Here is a 24,779-nt window from a genome sequence, read left to right as displayed (position 1 = left end):
CACCAGTTATGTTTGGCAAAGTTATAACTTTAACTCTAACTATAAGTAATACAGTTATATAACCCAAGTAGCAACTGCATATATATATATATATATATATATATATATATATATATATATATATATATATATATATATATATATATATATATATATATATATATATTCAGAGTTGGAAAGATGCTTTAGTGGGTGAAGTATGCAGGTTAGTGAGGTAAGACAGTACACTGTTAATTATGGCTGGTTAAGATTAGTGGTCATAGTATGTGAATCCACTCGAGTTTAAAAGAAGAGGTCAACTTAGTTAAGTGTTTAAGCTTGAGGAAGCAGAGTTAAGGGTGTTTAGTGGGAGGATTTAAGACAGGTTATGTACCACAGGGATGCTGGCAGCAGGTGCAGGTTATTCCTTTTGCAAGAAAGGTTTATTTTTGAATGTGTGCATGTATTTATTTATTTATTTATTTATTTATTTATTTATTTATTTATTTAAATTTGTTAACCAGGATCTATGTTCAGGCTAAGTCAGGGAAAACACAAAAGAAATAGCTAAATGAAAAAGTATCAAATTTCAACAGGCAATACGATTAGCAATAACAGTAAAAAAAGCAAAACTTTTTATTTCCATTGATCAGTTTCTCATAAAGTATGATAATTAAAATACAATAACACAATAAAAAGTTAAAACAATGAATAAGAATAGATATTTAAGTAGAAAGGAAAAATAGTAATGGAACAGAGTGCAAGAGGGAAAGGAAAATATAAGTACAAAAAATTAAGGAAGAAAAAAGGGGAGAGAGAGAGAGAAGAGAAAAAGGGAGAAAAACGACAGAGAACAAGACAAAAGAGGAGATGTGCAAGAAGGAGGGGAGGCAATATGCAGGAAAAATTGTGAAAAATAAAGAAACAAGAAAATATTAAGATATGTAAATATTAACGTGATCAGAAAATATCATAACAGAATTACAAATGAGAGCAACTAAGAAATGTACATTTATTGCAGAAAAGTCAAGTAATGTCTGAGAAGTGCTGACATTTTTCCTTCTTTAAAAAGAAGGTCTTTGTAGTTTCTCCTGAATTTATAAAGAGATCTATAGTGTCTTATATGAGTTGAATCAATTGCCAAATTTTAAGCTCTGCAATTGAAAAAGCTATGATTTCTACATTTTTTTCTATGAGTACAATACGGAGTACAGGAGTTACACTGAAATCTGCAATTATATACCCCAACTGTGAAGTCACCTGCAACATAAATAAAAGGCTTTATTTCTGAAAGTATGAAAGAGGTTATTACTTTTTCTCCAAATTTTCTATTATCATATATGCCATAAAGTTCTGCTTGGAGGGATGTCCACAACTTTGGTGCCAGTTCTGAAAAACACAGTCGATAGATACTAGTGAGTTTGTTGGTCTTGTTAGTATAGTTGTGCTGTTGGCCTGGCTGTGAACTTGATAAGGGGTGTTCTTTACAGTGAGCCTGTAGTTAATTGCAAAAGTAGATTATATAGGGATTGATGTACTTGATATATGAGCAGTAGGATGGCACACTCTTTTACAGGAGCAGTTAGTGTATTGGAGAGTGGTACAGTGATGTTCATTTCTGGAATGAATCTGCAGATTTTGTTAGAGATTGGAGGTCATGAGGTGTTGGCTAGCAAAGGTAATGTTTATTCTAACTGGGGCTGAAGTGTTTTTCTGCTGATGGCTTTTCTCCTTTCAAGACTGAGTAACTGTGAAATATATTCCCAAACTAAGAAGGCACAGGGGATTTTTACTTTTAATTTGATGATGCATAGTGACGTATTTAAGGTAAGATCTAAGGTGACAACTAAACATTTGAAGGAAAATACTTGTTATATAAATTATTTGCCAGTTTATTTTATATATTGTCATGCTGTATATAAATTATAATACAGAGAGGTGTTTGTTGTTTACCCCTTATGAAAATTTGACCTCATAATTGTCTCTCTCCCCTCCTTTATTTGCTGCTGTCAACAAGCACAAAAGCATCTCTTCTCTGAATTATTTAAATATATATTTCCCTCCCACTGTATTCTATAGAGCCAGAATACAGAGTGTGCACCACGCCAATCCATGTCATTCTTTTAAACTTGTTGGCACTTATATTGTCTACCCTTACTATAAATTTGTTTAATTTTATCTGCTTATACCAGTGAGTACAAGGGGATCAAACTGATTTGCTCCTCTCCTTTGACTGCTAAAGCTTAGATACCTTCTCCTATCTGCTTAGTGTTGCATTTACTTCACTCATCTAAACAATTAAGCACTGCTCAGGATAGAAGGACAGCCTTCTAGTTTCAACTCTATTGCCGGTTTTTAGGGCTAGGTTGTCTAACCAATCTGTGCAACAGTCACTCCAAACGTCTCATTGCAATAAAATGAGTAAGTCTCAGAGAAAATCAAGCCACTTATCCACCTCATGAATACCTCCCATAAAGGGTCACCCTGAGTAAAATCTATCACTTTGACTCAAAGCAGCAACAGAAATGTTTTAGTGATAGATGGCTATTATCAAGTGCATTTCACTTATTTATTTGGGTCTATATCTCATTGTCGAACTCTTAAAAGTTTGACCATCATATGGTCGACACCATATGATCGAACTTTTAAAAGTTTGAACTTTTTAACAGAGATCTCCGTACAGTGCAGAATGAGAAGATTTCCCTTTTTTTAACTTTAGTGCGATCTCAGAGTTGGTATATTTAATGAGCAGGGGTGTGGGGGTTCCAGGGGGGCTTGCCCCCTGCTTAAACCGTTCAGGTAGGTTTTTTTCTTTGGTTTATTTTTTTATTACATTTTCGAACTTGTAAACGTTTGATCATACAGTGTCGACCATATGACGTTCAAACTTTTAAAAGTTCGATTATGTAATATAGATGCATTTATTTGGCATTTGTTTACCAGGAAGGTCCGACTAGGCATGAATCCCATTTTCAGTGGAGGCCCAGGGAGAAAAGCTGCAACATACATTGTTCAATTAATAAACTACATACTATTATCACATGAAGTGCACTAACAAATAGTAGAATCGACATACAGGATAAATAAAGTGAGATCAGAAAATCATACAGTGAATATTAAACAACAATCATAGGATATTGAATACCTAGTAAAGTATAATCAATAGCGATAACCGATGGTAAAGATATTAACCACTTTAAGTATGGGCAAAAGACTAAGAAAAAGGAAAGAGATTTTGCAGTTGGGGGATTAGGAAATGGAGTTAAAGTAGGGAGCTATTGGAGAAGTAACTGGTGCTTTGGCTACTAAGAGAAGGGAGGAAAGGAAAGGGGAAAAAGAAGAGCAAGGGAAAGAATAAGGGAGAAAGTGATGGGAAAGGAAGAGAAGGAAGGAGTAACAGGTAGTTTAAGCCTGGTATCTCAAGCCACTCTAAATATCTGAGGTCGGAGCAGTGGCGGGAGTTGTATGACTGACTGTCTGCAAATCTAGCTACTTTGTTATAGCAAAGCTCAAGTTTAAGGGAGATCTGAATGTTGGTGAAAATGGGTGAGGCATATAGTAGTGAAGGAAGGAGGTATGTATTGGCTAGAGTAACTCCTGAAGAGTTGGTAAGGAGTCTTTTTGATTTACAGAGCAGGCCCAGTTTTTGGTGTGTTGTTTTTATGCATTTTTGAATATGAAGATCAAATTTCAGTTGATCATCCGTTATAAAAAACAAGTAACTGCGTGAGGTGCAATTTCAATTTCAGTATTGTTGGGAAAAGATATTTTGAAGGTGTCTTTTATGTGTGTTTGGGATGTGGAGAGAAATAGGAGCTATTTTGTTTTATTTGAATTTAGGAAAAGCTGATTGTTACTGAGCCGGTTTTAAATCGAGTTAAAAGCCTGCTGAGTGATAGATTGTAACTGGGAAGGACTATTAGATGAGCAAAAGACAGTGGAGTCATCTACATATTGCATAAGTGTAGCTTGTTGAGAGGATGTATGTAGATAATTTATAAATATGTTAAAAAGGAGAGGGCTAAGTATGGAGCCTTGTGGGACACCTGAATTAAGTGGGAGAAAAGCTGAGTAAGTACAGAGCCATTTAACTCATTTCAGCCAGTTGGACAGGTAGCTAAAGAACCAAGTGACTATTGTACTGGAAAAGCCTAAACCAGACATTTTTGAGAGTAGTTTGGTATGTGAGACTGTATCAAAAGCTTTAGAGAGATCTAAAAAGAGGGGGAAACTATATTGTTGTTATCTCTGGCTTCACTGACATCACTCATGAGGATGAACAAGAAGATGATTACAGTGAGTTGTTTTCCAGGCAACAAAATCTCTAACATCACATGGGACCTAAGGATATTGACTGCTGAGAAATATGATGATAACGTGGTAGTGGTACATGTGGTACATGTGGGAGAGAATGACTTGAGAAATAAAACCATGAAGAGGATGCAAAGAGACATGTCAAAACTTTCTGTGCATGTTCCAACTGCAGATAAGGCACTAGGCTTGAGTGGAATCCTTTTTTCCCATCAAATGATGCCTAGGTACAAAGAAAAGAAGGCTGAATTCAATAATTTATTAAATAGTTGGTGTTATTCCAGGAGGCCCCAGAATGTGTCAACATGGGATGAGATGCTCAATAGTCCAGCTTGCTTCATTTAGGATGGTACTCTTGTTTTAAGTATTCTGCATATGGCTAAAGCCTTTGCTGCCCTAGGTGCCTTTTCTAGGCACAGTCCATTTCATAGATATTTTAACATGATTAAAATTATAAGTCATGAAATCAGAAGACATTAAGGTGTCTCTTATCATGCCAGAAGTCTAAACAATAAATTGCCTGTTCTTGAGGCACTCCTGCACTTGGAAAACATTCATCTCGGAGTGGTAAGTGAAACTTGGTTTAAATGTAGAGAGACCACTCCCTCTGTGACAGGATTTTGTACCTTTCATACCTTTAGATCCAATGACAACTGTGGTGGAGTCTCTCTATTTGTCAAGGAACATATTACCTCTAGACAGATCCATCAGACTCGCAAACTGAACTCATTTGAACTACAGATCACGCTAGACGGGATGAGCTATCAACTATTAACTTGTAGAACACTTTCTTTGTCCTCTGATAACCATGTAAGATTCCTCAGTGTTCTTAATCTCTATAGTAGCAAAACACTCCCTTATACTCAATGATTTTAACTTACCTCCAATAAACTGGAGCATCCATGCCTCCAATACAGGAAATGCCCCAAAATTATGAGACTTAATAAAATTTCCCTTGTGCAGTTACTGAATAAACCTAATAGAGAACACATCATTCTTGGTCTGATTCTTACAAATATGGCAGCTTCTTGTACAAAAGTCTGTAAGACACTGAATAAGGGGATAGAGCTTCCAGTCTTTCTTGGCTGCTCAGGGACTGTAGACCTGTGATCTTTTTGGTTGCGATCTTTTGGGGGGGTCTTTTTGATTGTTCGAAGTGTATAATAAGATGCATCCTAAAGGAAGCATAGTGCTCTATAATTGGTCTGATCACTGTTGAATAAAAGGAAGTAATTATCCCTTTACACCTTGATGATATTCTCATTTGTCACAGTACATTTATCTGCTGTTTCTGGCAGCATCTCTAGTTTTCTAGTAGCTTTTTAACTCATTGCAAAACAGTACTGAAAGGGACTCCTTTATCTCAAACCTCCAAGATATCAAGGAACACCTCCTTGGGACTTTAATTTAGTACCTGAAAATCTGACTCTCTAAATTTCTTTCTGCTAGAATGTCAGACCTCCATGGAAAATTCATATCAACAAAGTGGATTTCTTAGATGCAAGCTGTAGTGTATAAACAGCCAGATATTTAGGGGAAGAGTGAGTGAGGGCAAATCCATCCTTTTACCTAAGGTAGTTTCTGAAATTTGTTTGAAAAAGACAGTTTATTTGCATGGCTTCTTTCACTGGCTGGAATACAAAAAGGAAACACATTTTGTTTTACATGAATGTAAATAGATCTCTTGTATATAACACTGAGTGAATCAGACCTACTAGGCAAACTGATCTGTTGCTTGTCTCTTTTATGAAACAAAAAAAGGGTTATATTGTCACTAAAATGTCTTTGTCTAAGTGATTAATCGCATTAACTTTAGGTGTAGCAAATGCAACAAAATTTTGACTGCAAATATTAAAGTTCACTCCACAAGGTCAGAGGTTAGTACTGCAGATTTTCCAATAATGCATCTACCCAGAGCATTTGTGAGGTTGCTGTTTCAATATCAATAATTCATCCATTTCCTAGAGATAGCAAGATGAACTTCTAGACTAGATATAATGCTTTGTTTCCCTCAGCCATGCTGCAAGGCATGATTTTCACAGTGTTTGAACGGTTTGTGAATGTCTCCAGGAATGATCTGATAATGCAAGTAGTAAGGCTGCATAAGTAGGCTTGCGTTAATAATAGTGGAGGTTCAAATTATAGGATCATTGTTACGAGATACTGCCTCTCCCTCCATCCCAGCTGCAGAGATTTTTTTTTTGTTTTCTCTGATTTTATTATAAACTTAAGAAGTTTACTCATAGTCTATGACATAATCTTTTATTTCTCATAGTTTGTTTTGTTATACAGTATTTAAAAATTGAAAACATTGTACTTGAGTACAGTTACTATTACATACAAATTTATTAAATATGTTATTATAAGGCTAGACAGATTAAACAAAAGGGGCACCCCCAAAATTGAACAGTTAAACTGTGTCCCTCTCGACCTACCTAACGCTGAAATCCTAACTCGTCTAGTGATAAACCCAAACAAACCAATTATTATTATAACTGCCTATCTCCCCCTGGCAACAACCTACACATCACTGAAAATCTACTTTCTTGGGCAACATCTGCCTTCAACCAAGAAATAATTATCCTTTGTGACTTCAGCTTGGATTGGCACTCCTTCAACAGCCCCTCCCTCTTCCCAGACCTTTACAATTTCACCCAAACTATATCCTGTTCAACTCAGAAAACATTCCAAAAGGCAGTCTACACTTGATTGGATACTGACTAACAAGCCCAACCTAGGTTACCTAGCTGGCTGCCTTCCAGACTCCCTCACTGATCAGTCACCTACCTTCCTGTACAGGAAATGAGTACAGACCCAAACCAACATAATATATACATTCACCTGTAACAAGAAAAATTTCTCCCCCTCCACTTTTAACTTACTACTTCAACAAAGCAACTAGTCACCTCTTAAAAACCTCCCACTGGATCAGGCTGTACAGTACTTCAACAATACTTTTCTCAATATACTAAATGACCTCGCATCCACAAGAAAAATAAGATTAAAACCTAAGCACATACCCTGGCTAACAAAAGACACCAAATCACTACTGAAACAAAGAGACAGAGCATGGTTGGCATATCACACCAACAAGAATAATACAAACCTCTCCACACATTGCCAACTCCAAAATCTAGCCAAGAAACAAATAATATCAGACAAACAAATTTACTTCCAAACATGCCAACAAATCCACCAAAACAACCCCAAAAAGTCTGTCAAAACATTAACAGCCTCTTCAACCCAGGCTATGTCCCACCCCCTCCACCAGTCACTTCCAACATAACTGACCCCATAGCTACACAATTCAACACTCACTTTATTAACACAATCACATCTCCTAGGTAACAAACCAACACAACCTCTAACTGTACCCACTCCCTCTTTAGTGCCCCCCAACCCCTTTACATTTAATCCTATCCAAACTAGCTGCATAAAAACACTCCTTTCCAAACTCAAACCCTGCTGTCTAGCAGCAGACCTACTACCCATTGAATTCCTCAAAATAGCTGCCCCCTCAATTGCCTAACCCATATCAGTCCTGATAAACCATTCTATTGCAGAGGAATACATCCCCTGTTTATGTAAAATATCTCATATTATTCCTCTACACAATGGTGGAACCTCTAAAGAACTAACAAACTACCATCCGATAGCCATTCTCTCCCCCTAGCTAAAATCTTGGAAAAATGCATTCACAACCAACTCCTCATCCATTTCCTCAATCACAACCTCCTTTCCCCCACTCAACATGGCTTTAGGCCAAAACATAGTACCACCACTGCCCTACTATCTTTTACCAACACCATCCAAAGTCTCATAAACAAAGGCCAAATTGTCTCATCCATTTTCCTTGAAATGTCAAAAGCCTTTGACACCATTTCCCACCAAATCCTGCTCAACAAACTCTTCCTATGGCCTTTGCTCAGCTGCCCTATCCCTATCTCTCTAACTGTCAGTAAGCTACCAAATGGGAAAACACCCTTACCCCCCTTCTTCCCTTCTCTATTGGAGTAATCCAAGATTCTATACTTGGTCCCCTTCTCTTTACAATTTTTACAAATAACCTCAGGTCTGCAACCCAACTAGCCACCATAGTCCAGTACACAGACAATTCCACACTTATTTGCTCAGCTCCCACTCCCCAGGAACTACAAAAAATGCAAACTTCTTTTCAGGATATAGAAAAATACTTCACCGATCACCAATTCATACTAACCTCTAACAAAACCAAGATAATAGTATTCAGAAGTAACAAACCAAAAACATGCCAGTCACCTCTAACAATACTTTCCTCAAATGGAACCAATATTGAACCCACAAGCCAAACAAAACTTCTAGGTGTCACAATAGATGATAACCTAAGATTTGATATCCACATTGCCCTCACCATCAAAAAGGTCCACACCAAACTAGGAACCCTATATAGAACCAAAGCATACCTCTCTGAAACTGCCAGACTAGCCACCGCCCGCTCGCAGCTGCTTTCCACCTTCCTCTATGGATCCCAAATATTTACCAACCTTCGTAAAACAGACTTGAATAGTCTAGAATCCTGCTATAACAAAATTGACAAGTTTGCTACAGGTCACCCATACAGACCCCACCACTGCTCAGTACCCTTCCAGTTCAACTGTCTAGAACTCCCAAACCTGTTAAAACTCAATCAACTGACCATAGCTCACAAAATAATTCACCAACCCAATGTCTGCCCCTCACTTACTAACCTAATCCAACCTAATATAAATCACAGATCTCTCAGGTCCTCAAACAAAACTAATGTTAATGGTTACCCAACCCTACAACACACTAGGCAATTCCCTCTACTCTTATAAAATTTCCAAGTTCTGGAGCAATCTTCCCCAGACCATAGCAAAAAACCCTAATTATCATGAGTTGAAGCACCTCCTAAAAGAACATCTAGCAAATCATTGGCTCTGCTCCTGCCATACTCCTGGTTAAGTCTACCTGCACTCCAACTATATCTCGTAATTCAACTCTGCCCCAACTATAGCTCATATTTCTGCTCTTTCTCCTAACTAGCTCAACCCCTTATCTACTGTTTATCTCCTCAATAGCTAATGCTTTGCTTACATTTCTGCTATTAGATGCTAGAGTGGTCTTACATACTAGGTAAGCACACCAATCTTACATCGGACCATTCCTAACACTGTTAAAATATGTCTCCTTTTAACAAATGTTTGGTCAAATACATTGTTCTGAAACTGTATTTCATGTCTTTACCATAATTAATTGTTTTGCTTTTTGAAGTATACACTGATACAAATCAAACATTATTAATATTTGTTAAAATTTGTAGTTTTGTTAGAATTCTCTACTGTATGTTGGGAGCTTTCTTCCCCGTGTCTCCGCTGAAAATGGGCTTCTGGGCCAGATGGACATTACCTGGTAAACAAATGTTATAAATAAAATAAAAAAAATAAATTTTGCAATTTCATGCTTTCATACTTTCACAGTTTCTTTATCCTTCTCCAAAAGCATTTGTGGTGGCATAACCTTATATGCCACTCCTGAATGCAAATAAAGAACAGTTAGGCACATGGCTGCTTTGTCTTCATAGTCAGGCTCCCTCTATTGGTCAAGCTGCACATTTAATAAGATGACTAGTTGCTAAAAGATCTGTCTGGAGACTGAGATTCATCTCAGTTTTTATCCAAGCCATTTATGGATTTTTGTAGCAATTATACTATTATTTAATCATCCACTATTATGGTGAATGTTCTCATTCAACTGTATTGACTGTTTTTTTACAGTAACATCTCTGCATTACTAAACCTAGCAAATTCAGCTGGATTCTTAAATAGCCAGATGTGCTTTAGTACAATATAATCAATAGAGAATCCATCCAATTTAGTTGTTAAAAAGTTGACAATTTAATTGTGTTACATAAGAAATATTAGTTTTTTCCTTTCATTGACTATTTATGTATTTGCTTTTGTTTACCAGGAATGTCCAGGTTGGTTACATTGCACATTTTCATTGCAAGCCCAGGGAGAAATAGTAGATGCACACTATAACAAAGTTTAGATAAACTCACAGTGTACAAAAATAATGAAATTCATTAAAACAGACTAACCAAAGACTATCATGACAAGACATAAACCCCAGGATTCAGCAAGCTCTGCACGGTGTTCAGGAATAGTGCAGGAGCTACTGGAGGCAATATGGCCACCGAGAGATCCAGGAACAAGCTCCCGGGACATGCACAAGCGCTCCTACACTATTCCTGCATGGACACAGCTTCTGTATGCTAATAACCCCATTTGCAGGTGAAAACCATGCAAATGAGGTGAATTAGCAATCCAGGAAGCCAGCAGCCCTCCATGCAGGATTAGTATAACCTGCAGATATGTACTCAGTTAGTAACTGAGTACATTTCTGCAAACTACAAAATGGAACCATGACAGCTCCAAATAAAGGGTGTATATAATGTGGAAAGCACGCCATTGGTCAAATATATGGCCATTGGCATGGAAAACAGTTTCAAAATAACAGAAAATAACTTTTATGTTTTTTTGGCCGATTTCAGCCATTTAAGCGTAGGGCAGCATCACAAAAACGGGATCGGCCCAAAAATAAAAATAAAACCTTAAAAAATGCTTTTTCTGCAAAATCATAATTTTGCCATTATAATCAGTGGCAGGCAGAAGGCAACAAGGCCAGTGAATAGTGATTGTTAAGGGGGAAGGCTCAGTGTCAGACTTGTAACTAGGGATTAGCAGGAAATCCTATGCAAATGTGGGGAACGATACTGAATCACAGATTTCCCGTCATGGCTAGCCTCCACCCAACCGTGTAGGTGTAGGAAAACTATGGTGCAAGCCTAAGAGTTAGCTGACATCATAGAGGGGTGTGTCAGGCATACTGTAAGCTAATTGGAGCTCTGTGGCTCGGGTTTGCCCATAGCCTAGCAGAGCTAAGGAAGGGGGTGTGCCTGAAGCTGCCAAGCACACTTTACATTACCTAAACAGGTGTGCACTTCGAGCACCAGGATTTAAACAAAAAAAAAAAAAATTAAACCAGGAAATAGAAGCTCCATTCATATGTGAGCACTGGGTTTGTGCGGCGTGCCTCTGGGCTTAAGCAGGAAGGCAATGGGAAGGGAAAACAGCAGTAGGAAGGTAGTCAAGGAGAACTAGCATAGCTGCCAGGTGAAATGTATCAGAATCAGCCAATTACACAGGCAGCAGCCCAGCCCAGCACACTACTATAAACTATGCAAACACCTTTCCCTCTGATTTTTCCCACAAACTCTACACCACCAGTGTACACAAATGGGAAAATTTTATTTAACAAAAGCAACAAAATGATAGGGGCTGCATTCATTCTCATAAATCAACATGTGGAAGAGGCTGAGGGTGGTGAGGATGTGAATCCTGACGACCAACCCACAGTGAGGAAAAGGAGAAGAGTGTACAGACCCAGGGTAACCTACCAGGGGCTACATGAGCTGGAGATAGTGCAGCGCTATAGGGTGGTGAACAGGGTCCTCCTACAGCAAATTGTTGAGCTGTGCCGGCCACGCCTCATACACAGAGCCAACAGAGGGGAACCTATCCCGGTGGATACCACGGTATGTGTAGGCTTAAAAATACTAGCTACAGGTACCTTCCAAAGGCCAACTGGGGATATCATGGAGATCTCACAGGCATCAGCATCCAGGGCACTACACCAGTTCCTGGATGCCTTGTCAGCACATGCCAGTGAGCACATATATTTCCTCAACACCCGTGAGGCGTTGACCAGCAATACACATCTCTTCCACTAAATAGCAGAATATCTTGAGGTAGTGGGTGCTATAGACAGCATGCACATACTCATCAAAGCACCACCCGGTGAGTGGGGTAGAGTCTACATAAAACACAAGGGCTTCTCCTCCAACTGCCAGGTCATGTGCGATGCCCAGGGCATTATAATGAATGTGTGCTTTGGCAGCCCTGGAAGCTATTATGATTCCCACAACTGGCATATGACGCAGCTGTACCAGGGATTTGCCAGTGGGGACTTCACATATGCCCACCTAGTGGGGGATGCTGGTTATGCATTGGAGCCTTGGCTGATGACACCCATCAGAAATGCACACACACCAGAACAAAAACTCCATAATGAGGCACATGCACAGACCAGAATCGTAATAGAGCATATGTTTCGGATGCTCAAGTCATGGTTCTAGTGCCTGGACATATCCAGTGGAGCCTTGCAGTACTCACCAGCTACATGTACCCACATTGTCATTGTATGTGCCATGCTACACAATATGATCCTGCAGAAACAGCTGCAGTAGGAACAGCATGGGTCAGGGCCACACAGCCCCCCACCATTGCCAAGGCCTGCACAGGCACAGAGTGACTCAGAGGAGGAACAACCTCAGCCTGCCCCAGTAGGCAAAAGGAGGTGTGCCCAGTATGCCCAGGCCTTGGCAAAGAGGCAACGCATAGCACATACACTGACAAGGTAGGAACCCAGGGAATGACACCTCACTCTGACTTGCACATATAGTAAAAGGGATGCCAAACATGACACTATCTGTGCTTAACCATGTATAGGGAGTGTACTATGTGCATCCAACATATTCAGCCCTCCAGCATCATCCTCAATACTGGCACAGCCACAAGGTAAGTCACGCTCACTATCAATTGCTGAATGTAGTAGTATTTTCTCCTACCTGTATCTATGGTATGGATGTGAGCATGTTAGGGAATCAGGTAGCTGAATGGAATGCCAGCAAATAGTAGACACCTATATCGGCAGCATGAAAGCCTTAACAAATACTGGTGTCAACATAGTAGGCAGTACTAGACAAGATGACAAAACCCACTGCAGGACATGTGGTGGGCCAAATGTGTGTCTGCATGATAGGTCAGAATACAGAATTAAATGGAGTACCTGAAATACCAGTACAGTCATAGCAAATGTTTACAGTTGTCAGGTGTGCCCCCCACAATCCTATGTAGAAATGTAGCAACATGTATGTGTAGGTATAATAACAGTGGAGCACAGATTACCTGAGCTGGCCAAAGTAGCAGGATAGATTGTATCTCGTGTACAATATGCAGGGCTCTGTGCGTAAGGTTGGTGTGTGTTGTATATTGTGTGAAAGTGGTCAGCATGTAGGCATAGAGGGTTGTGTCCTGGTTGCCAGTGGCCAGTACTGTTGATGCCAGGGCCAAGTTCTCACAACTGCAGTGTGAAACACAATGAATCCCAGCAAGACACATTCCAGCAGTAATCTATACTAATTGTTCGGATGTAATATCTGTTACCATTTGAAAGATGGACATGGCATGAATGTAGGCCCAGACATACAAACAGTACACAGGTGGAAGAACCTTAGACAGAGCGTGTATTAAACATTACTGTCAAATAGACACATCTTTGGAATTGTACATCCAGGTTAGCAACACATTAGTTGGCTATGTAGTATGGAATACTGATGTTGTCTGGCCAAACACTGGCAGACCACAAAAGGCACAGGTATGAAGTACTGAGAAACTGGTGATGTCCTTACACAAGCCAGCAAAAGTGGAATGCCCCACATACATCTGTGAGTCAGCTGCAAGTAGCTTCCATAGCACACATCCACCCAGCTCACCCCATTATCAGCCACAGATACCTCACAGGTCTTATCCCTGCTGTTGGGAATGAGTACAATATGACCCCCACCTCTGTATGGTAATAGCCACAGAATGCAGCATACTGAAGAGGTGCCCCATGCAGGTTTGTCCCTAGCTGTAAGCAGCACCCTGCCAGCATCCACACCAATGGATCAATAAGGACAGACACTATTGACATTAACACATTGCACACCTACCCTGTCACCCCAGGGGAATATAGTGGCTTGCTGCCTGGGACTGTAGGAGTGACACAATGCACCAGCCTGCTACAGATGGCCTGCATCACTATGAAATGCCCTACAGTCCTCTGTCAAAGGCCTGTGTCTCACCCAGACTGCCAATGTATGTTATCTCATGGACTCCCAAAAAACAACATAACACAGTCCACAGAACTGCAAATGCAAGGCCATGTTGACAAATCCCAATAGCATGTCCACCATGTCATACTTCATGAACTGTGGACCAACCCCTAAATACTGCTGAGATGAAGTGATACCTATAGGGATACTCATCAGATAACATTTGCATAATTTTCGGAAGAGGATAGAATAATGGGGGGGGGGGTAGAAGCATGGACCCCATGGAGTGGTGAAGTCTGAAACTCAGATTTGTGCACATATTATCCCTGTCTGCAAACACAGGAATTGGTGCCTACACACCTGCTCATAAACCACAATGTGAAAGGGTAATGACCAGAAATATGAGCCCTGTCACTGGGTAACCTGTGTGAATCTGTACAGCTGTGAGGTGCCACAGCAGGATATGGCCATACTGTCACGTCGATGGATGTACAAGCATGGGATCCTCAGCCACTACAGTACCAAAGTGCTGAACCACTTACACAGACCCATCAGCAAGTGTTTGCAGCTCCCCCTCCAGAATGGCATGTTTGTGCAAGAATCTGTAGGCTGCAGACCACAATACTGGACATAGCGTCATTCATCTTGTGTTCCCCAGGAAATTACTGCAAGCAAATATGTATACTTGTCAGTACTTGACATTAAGAATCACAGTGTAAAACAGTACATATGTCTGAATATCTCTGCTAACACCAAAACCATGTAGCAGAAGCAGCACAGACACAAATTAGTTACAGCATCCCACTATCCTTTGCCAGTTGTGACCCCATATTGTCAACCAATCTACAAATATCCTGCAGAAACAGGTTGCTAGCTATAGGTGTAGAACACAAAAGCCTGTACTGGCATACAACCTACCTGGAATGGATTCACACATTCAATACAGACGGTCATACTGGGCATGCTCCCTTTAGAGAAACAAAACCCATGTCTGACAACAAAATACTGAAAGGTCATACTGGGCATGCTCCCAAACTTACAGAAATGAAGCCCATGTCTGGCAACAACAGTGGACTATATATATATCTGACAGTCCCAGATGTTTGTGCACACACTCCACATTTCACACCAGTAATGCTTTGCACACACATCGGATAGGAATGCACACGTATATCCAAGGGCAACACACTATAACAGGCCAAACGTACACATACATAGATATGTGGAAGAGAGTGACAGACAGTGACAAAGAGCTTCCCATCATGAGGCCTGTCCCACCCAGCACACATCCAACTGGCTAAAAACCACATGATGTGCAAATGTCAATCACTGTAGACATTTACTTCTGGTATCCCTCAGCATTAGAGTGTCTGTGGTGCTTGTGATAACTGTGTAACATGACTGTACAAGCATTATTCATCTAGCAGTTGTATACATGCTTCTGTTAAATGTAAACCTGTGTGTGACCGAGTGTTGTGTGTGCTTCCAGATTAATGGTTTATGGCCCATTGACACACACTGCACTCCCCATTGTCCTACTTTGGCAAGCCTGCTGATGTCATTCACCTTGAAATATACCTTTGGGGAAGGAGTAGCCCTCTAAGCTTCGTGGTGCATGCTATAACTGTGTAATGCTATAGTGTGATGTACTAGTTAAGTAGGAGTTCTAATCCCAGACATGGAAACTGTGTGTGTGTAGGGATCAAGGCTTTTGTGACCATTCACAGTCACTACACTTTCCATTGCCCTACTTTGGCAAGCCTGCTGATGTCATTCACCTTAAAATACACCTTTGGGGAAGGAGTAGCTCTATAAGTTCTGTGGTGCACACTATAACTACATAATGCTATAGTGTGATGTACTAGTTAGGTAAGCATTTTAATTCCAAACATGACAACTGTGTGTGTGTGTGTGTGTGTGTGTGTGTGTGTGTGTGTGTGTGTGTGTGTGTGTGTGTGTGTGTGTGCGTGTGTGTGCGTGTGTGTAGGAATCAATGCTTTTGTGGCCATTCACAGTCACTACACTTTCCATTGCCCTACTTTGGCAAGCCTGCTGATGTCATTCACCTTGAAATAAACCTTTGCGGAAGGTGTAGCACTATATGCTCCATGGGGCATCCTATAACTGAGTAATGCTGCAGTGTAATGTACTAGTTAGTTAGGAATTCTAATCCCAAACATGGCAACTGTGAGACAGTGTGTGTGTGTTTGTCTGTCTGTGGAGGGACCAATGCTTTTGTGGCCATTCACAGTCACTACACTTTCCATTGCCCAACTTTGGCAAGCATGCTGATGTCATTTGCCTTGAAATACACCTTTGGTGAAAGAGTAGCCTTCTAAGCTCTGTGGCGCATGCTATAACTGCCTAATGCTATAGTGTGATGTACTAGTTAGGTAGGAGTTCTAATCCCAGACATGGTAACTGTGAGACTCTGTGTGTGTTTGTCTGTCTGTGTAGGTGTCAATGCTTTTGAGGCCATTCACAGTCACTACACTTTCCATTGCCCTACTTTGGTAAGCCTGCTGATGTCATTCACCTTGAAATACACCTTTGGGGGAAAAGTAGCCCTATAAGCTCCATGGCACATGCAATACATGTAATACACTGTAGTAGCAATACATATCTGGGTAGGGAGTTGAATCTCAGCACTGTCAAGTATGTGTGTTTGTAATTAGTATTATGTGTGGAGGTAGCTGTGATTGTGCAATAACAGGGCTCATTTTGGGGTGGGTTTTGCACATTTCTTATATGGAGGACCTATTATATGTCACAATGTCCATCTTACAAGGACAAAAGATGTCAAACAGCAGAGAGGCTGGTGTAGACAATCCATACCCCTACATGTGATATTATGGATTGGGGAACAATATAGGCAACCCTTGGATTACCCAGAGAACACTCTCCACCCATATCTCATACACAAACACACTTGACTAGGCAACAAACACTATGTTGGTAGTTCCCTGCATATTGTCCATAGATGGTAAGCATGGTCTGATTGCAGTGGACTACAGAGGACATGACACCCTGTTCCATCCCTACAAAAGGCAAATAATTGCTTACAGTGGTCCTTAGCTATGTTCCCCACTGGATGCCTGCAATATCTGTAGAGTCAGCAAATGTAACCCACAAAGGACATACCATGTCTTATACACATGCCCTGTATGGACAGATGCCACTAACACCAGTGAATACCTGTATCATGCTGTCAATGTAGGGGCAGGATCAACCTGAGTTCCATTGCCAGTTCTCACCACATAAGGTCAGGAATGCCACATCAGATGATAACAATCTGTCCACACAACATGCCCCAGCCACCCCATTTACACTTCCACATGTCACAGAACATGCAAGTGGGACATGTCCACAGCCAAGACACCTTCCATGTTATGGAATATAGAACACATACATGGCAAGCATTGCACAGCACTGGCCACCCACAATAATAACCCAGATGAGTGGATGGTGAATATAATACCCACCTGTGTGGGCCAATCCAGGGACTACACCTCTGAGCCACACTGCAGACCATTGTCATGTGGCCTGATGCCAATGTATACCCTTTGCCTAACCTTATACAGCCTTGTGGCACAGTCAACCACTACACACCTGTGAAGCAATGTCCCCATGCATGTCAGTAGTGGCAAACCTGTGTGTGTGTGAGTGACGAGAATAATGATTTGAAAGCTATTCACACTCATTACACCTCCCATTTCCCTACTGAAGCATGCCTTCTGATGTCAGTCACTTGACATACCCTTTGCCCATATATCAGCCTGATAACCTCTGTGGTGCATGTGATACCTGTGTAATACTGTAGTGTAGCGAACTAGTAAGTTAGGAATTCTAATCCTGACCCTGCCATCTGTGATAATGTTTGTGAGTCCCTGAGAGAGTGTGGCTGTGTCATCCTTGACACCTGCTTTTGTGGACAGGCACATGTACTACACTTACCTTATCCCTCCTTTATCACTGTTGCTGATGTCACTCACCTTCAAATATACCTTTGGAGAGCTCTCCAACATGTAAGTTATGTGGCACATGCAATAACTGCATAAAAATTTAATAGCAATACATAGTCAGGCAGGGGGTTGGAACCCCGTACTGGTACATGTGTGACACAAACATGCATAACTCTTACTCTCCTACCCCCTTCCTTTCTTACTTTTTCTCTGTTTGTCTCTCTCACTCTCTCTCTGGTGGATGTGGAAAAGTACACCTGCTTTGCTTAGGAAGCAGCTTGTGTTTTGTAAGTGATGCTCATGATCAACTGATGGCCTGTGCATGAATTTCAGTCCCCCACTAGCTCATTGGATGTGTAACAGCTGTGGTAAAATTCCCATGGCCAATTGCATGGAAACACACTCCTATAACTAGGAACATCATGTGGGTGTTGGCCCTTATCATTCACTGTGAACAAGACTTCTTGTCGGTGTTTGGCAAACAGCATCACACAGGGTAGTGGGATATACCTCTTACAACATACACTGTGGAGACAGGCCAACAAACAGGAGGGGGAATGTTCCAGACATGAGTACAGAATGTAAGTCTTGCTCTTCTACATTTGAAGTACTGTTGGTTTAACAGTGTTTGTGTGGATATGGCTGGTCTACATGATTTAATACCTGCCATGACAGTGTTATGTGGTTGCGGAAACTCACCTGTAGGGCTATCTGCAGAATGGCCAGTGTTTGGAGTCTTACATGTGTTGTGTTACTCACAGATGACATACTTTAGAAATGCAGTGGCATAGTCTGAGGATTGCAGTCAATACATGGTGACAGCCATGAGAGTTACTGACTTCATGTCCCTCAGAAGACATGTCACAACAAACCCTGCTACACCAGTAAATGTATGAGTTTATCACAGCAACATGTCAATATTGGCCCTGTGTTTGTGCCTCCAGCCACAACTCTGTCAACCTTTCTACATATGTCATGCAGTAAGAGGTGCATATGTTCAGTAAATCATTATTTACTGACATCATACCTGATAACAAGCAAGTGAAGTATCAGACTGCTAAACATGTTATGTATAGTAGGGCTTATATTTGAGGACAAAACCTGTACATTCTGTTGTAGTGTGTACAGTAGTGAGGTCTGTGTACTTATGGAGATTGTCGACAGAGTGTGTATTATGAATATGTACCTTGGCCTGTGTACAGACTGTGGTAGATGTCTTTGTTCTTTGTCCTTTTCTATCTGATGTTACATGCTGCTCCAGTGTATGGTAACCTATCACCTCAGTGTACTTACCTGGTGTGATGTTATGTCCAGATATTTGTCAGATGTACTGCTGCCGGGCCACCATAACTGTTGTGTATTTCTGAAAAAGCAGTAAGATGCTGCACAGATGTATGTCACTAACTAGTGGGTAGTATGTGTGCTTGTGACCTCTCCTCCTCTGGTTATTATGTGTCAAGATAGACAGGAGTGTGTGACTGCATAAACTGTGTGAGCATATATATTCCAGTATTTACGTGATATCCCCATTTACATGGCTGTAAACATCCACTTTGTCAAGCTTGATCCACACGTCTTGCACTAAGGGGTTCTGTGTATACCTCTGGAATGACCAGAGTGTGTCAGACTGTCCACATTTATTGGTCATATCTCTGCTGTATTCTAAAGGACCATTACTGTGATATCTGTGGTACTGTACTATGATGATTTTAGGATGTCTGTCAGTAACCGATGGCGTACATGTCAATATCAGATGTGACTTCCCACACACAACATTTCTGTTAAGACAACCCCTGTTACAGTAGCAACAGTCTACATTTATACCTGCAATACTTACATGACATCCCCTTGCACTAAGAGGTTGCAACTATTGGTGCTAAGGTATGACTCCACTACATGTTCTGGACAGATGATAAACATATATATATATATGTGTATATATATATATATATATATATATATATATATATATATATATACATGCACACACACACACACACACATATATATATATTTATATATATATATATATATATATATATATATATACGCATATATATGTCTACATATATACAGATATATATAAAGAGAGAGAGGTTCATAGGTTAGTACTAGGCTAATTGCCATTGTGAAGTATTTTAAGCTTAGCCAATTACCCCAATGTAAGAATCAAACCCTGCACCTTTGTTTATAAGGCAAATGCCTTAAGCACTAAAACATGTTTTTGCAGGAGGTCAAGCCCTCCTGCACCCCCCATGTGGGGGGGCTGTGCCACCCACACCCCCCCTACTTAAATATATCAACTCCGAGATCACACTACAGCAAGGAAAAGGGAATATTCCCATTCCACACTGTAGTGTGACTGCAGATGTCAATGTTCGAAGTTTCACTACTTCGAACAAGTGAACTAGGTAAAGTGGGGTTCGAAGTAGTGAAACTTCGAACATATTAACGGATCTCATATATACATATATGATATATATATATATATATATATATATATATATATATATATATATATATATATATATATAAATATATATATACATATATACATACATACATATATATATATATATATATAATATATCTATCTATATATATATATATATATATATAGCCATATCCTTATGTGTAAACATGACTGTTGTATATTCCTTGTATATTCCTTCCCAGATGTATCACACCGTATTTATCTGATATGTGTATATGTAGATATAACAACATACGCAATTTAACAGTAATATCACAAGTACTACACTATTGTAGAAGTCATAGCAGTTGTTCAATACTATTCAGTATGTGTACTGACAGATATATTAGAAAAACAACAGCTGTCTTCATAACTGTGATGGCTTAGTGGTTAACTGCTGTGACTATAGTGTACAGGGTACTGGGTTCAAGACCTTCAAGGGCTATTTATTTTTTGTTGTTGCTGTGCAGAGCAAGGGCTGTTGGATACAGAGTGGTTAAGGCAGTTTTGAACAGCTTCAAGTAGGTTTGCATGGGTTTGCATGACGGTAAGCGTTGGTAATGTACGGTTAAATGTACAGGTGCTTACACCATGTAGGCTTCGCTTACCAGTGCGCAAATCCGCTTAGCATTTATATTGCAGAAATGCTGAAAACTGCTAAGCATGGCTCAGTCCTGGTAACCAGTGCTCACATTCTGGTCTGATAAAATAGCAAGGTAATGACATATTTTAATAAGTGTATTTAATGTCATGTACATAACATGTGTCTATGTGCTGTCATTACAGTAGCAAGGGGTGTGAGTCTACTGTCTGGGACACCTGAGTATATATGGCTTGTACAGCACTCTTTTCTACTTGAATGTGTTACATACATGGGTAGTATCCCAGGTTATATGCAGTCACACTGGCATGTAGTGTATCATTACATTACTACTGTTGACAGTGCTTTCCCAAGCAAGAGTAGATTGCAGATTGTAGTACTGGAACTAAACACCCTGCACGCAAAGATGGACTATGAGTCTTCACTGTCATGTTCCTGGTGTGTGAGCTGTGTCTCATTAAATATTTCCTACTGGATATTGATCTGACATGTGTAAATTAACTGTAGATTACTCTGTGTATAGCACATGTCAGTGAGGGCTGCTGCCATGTAATAATGGCATACCTATCAGTGTGAAATGTCTATCTGTCAGCATTTTCATCCTAATGCATAGCCAGTTGGCTAGCTGATGTCTGTCTGTCCTCTGTACATATGTGCAGATGTCAGATATCCATCTTGGCTACTTACAGGCAATCTGTGCTTGACTGACACTGACATGTCTGCCCAGCTGTGTTATGAATGCCACAGCTAGGAATCTATACCCTGTATGCACCACATGCCATGGATATCTCAACTACACTATCACAGTCAACAGAACATGCTTGGGTACCGGTCTTCAATGCAGCCACTGACCACGTTATGTAATACATGTTGCATACATGTCAACTGGAGCACCTCACTGGCCCTCTGCAAGAGGCAACCAGATGATTGGCTGTTGCATGTAACTGTCACCCTGAGGATCACCCCTGTGGTATCTGTTGATAGATGGCCTGCTGGCACATGGCAGGTGGCACAATGCCACTGTATACATATCCCCTACACTTCCCATCTCACCATAGACAATAGCCTGGTACACGAACACCTGCACCTATGTATCCTAGTACTGACAAATGTGTACGTGTGCATTACTGAGAATAATAGTATCTGTGTGTTTGTAGACCTGTAGCTGAGAATACTCTGAAGCTTTCACACCCACCGCACCCCCCATTGTCATTGTTAGATGTGGCTGCTGCTGTACCGGGCATTATATGTAGCTTGTTACACTCTTCTCCCTAAGGGCTACCTGGGGCTTGCAGTACCAGCACAACACTATTATATGAATGGGTTGATAGGCATGGGATACCCTCTGAGTTGTGGCAAGTGTGTGTATGTGTGCATGTGTGTATATTTGTAGGATATAGCATTCTGAGGCCACATTCTCCTAATACAATATGCCTTGCCACACAGTATTAGGGATAGTGATGTTGCTGACCATAGGAGAGCCATGACAATGCATCACCCTACTATCCTTGTGGCATGTGCATTAGGTTAATATCCCTGTAGTAGCACTCTTGGGATAGACAAGGGGTTGCATTGCAGTCCTGGGCAATGTGTGATGGTGGGTATGTCAGAGTGTTATCATGGGTTTCAGTGCATACAATATCCACTGTGGGGTGTGTGTGCTGGGTATACTGTCTTTACACCATGGTACCCTCGGTACATGTCACATGTTCCACTGTATGGGGACCTATTGTCACCATCAACCATACAGGTAAGTGATAACACTATCCAGCCCAGTTATGCATGTGCTGTGTGCAACTTATGTGCAACAAAAATGGACACACTGACAAGGTAGTTAGCACTTATAAGCCCAGGTCTTTCAAATATGTGTATGACTGTTATGTGTTTGTCAATGTGTATATGACAGTATGTCATACTATGTATTGTCCATAAACAACCAGTACATCCCCCATTACCATACTGTACAAGCCTGGGGATGTTCTTCACATAACATGTAACCTGGAACACACCTTACCCTAAAAGCTGAGTGGTGTGTGCAATTAAGGCCACACACATCAGTAGCACAACATGCCTAGGTAAGGGTTCTAGTCCCAGTGTTGCCAAGTAAGAGTGTGTGTGTATGTGAAGGAATCTACTTCCATTTTCAGAATATACATGTCCCAGGAGGTCATCTGTCTGAGAACTGCCTGGCATATGCTAACATTGCACAGGTATCATACTGTGGAAATACATTCCATCACAACTAGTGGTAGATGTGTAAATGCCCTCTTCCCCACTGTATAGGTGTACAGCAATACTGGGGTTGGTATATATAGCTGGGTGTGGCTCTTGTGGACACAGCCACCATCATTGCAGTTACTATTGAGTGTATCCTCCCGCTTAGCTTGCCGTAACAGTGTACAGTTCATGTTAACAGTTTAAGTAGTTCCCTATCACACTATCTGCAGTTCTACAGCACCTTTCAGCTTCCAAAGGGTAGGGCTGTGCCACCCACACCAGCACACCTATGTTTACCAAGTTGAGGATTGCACTACATTGGGGAAGGGGACATAAACCCTGCCAGTACCATCGTCAATGACATTAAACCAGTGGTCTGCTTATTTCCCAATGTGTTGTTGTGCCTATTCTGTCTTGGTGGAATTACATAGGCTACAATGGGTTCTTTGCACAGGTGCATACATCCATGTTTACAGCATTCTCTGTGTATTGCATCAACACCAAAGCCTTTGTGTGTATTATACACAAACATGTGGTGTGTCCCAGCCAGTACACTTACCATTGTCCACTGTAGAAGGGCTGCTGACAACAGCCACCATACACTCACCTGTATACACTATCCCCAGATCTATTGGCCATGTGGCACATACAGCAAATGTTATACAGACCTGTGACATGTGTTCACCTGTACCCAGGATATGGCACAGCCAAGGTGTCACCACAGTGCCATACCCCTTGTAGGATACAACAGCAGACTATCATCCTACTGACACATGGACACCTACAACACAAGTGGAATACATTAAGGAGAACAGCTATAATACATCATGGCTGGACAGCTACACTTCTTGACATGTAAGCATTAAACTTTACTGCTAACAACATGTTACACAGCATTACATTGGCACACCATAGTACAGTCACCCTCTGCATCAGAACCATATTAGCCCGTCCCTGCATCGATGTTATGGATGACAGGGATGTGGCACAGGTATCATCATATGCACAGGGTGTGTTCTTGGTTTAACAGAGACCTAGACTGAGCCATACATTTGACACCAGGTGTGTGAGTGAGGGGGTTTAATTATTAATTTGGCTGTGGTGATGTGGTGTGTCTATGTATGGGGTTGCCCTAGCTTTGTTGGTATTGTGTATGTGTATGCATGCACACAGTTCTGCCATGTGGCTGCACTATACAAGGGTTTGTTGGAAAGCTGCAGACCGTACCTGGCAGGGTGTGCAGTTCACCATCTCCTACCACAGATACAATAACTGTGCCTGCTAGGGGTTCCACGGGCACCA

This window comes from Protopterus annectens, chromosome 1.part0 (genome assembly GCF_019279795.1).
Source record: "Protopterus annectens isolate FY-2018-M chromosome 1.part0, PAN1.0, whole genome shotgun sequence".
NCBI classification, from domain to species: domain Eukaryota; kingdom Metazoa; phylum Chordata; order Ceratodontiformes; family Protopteridae; genus Protopterus; species Protopterus annectens.
Note: the sequence above shows the minus strand (reverse complement) of the source record.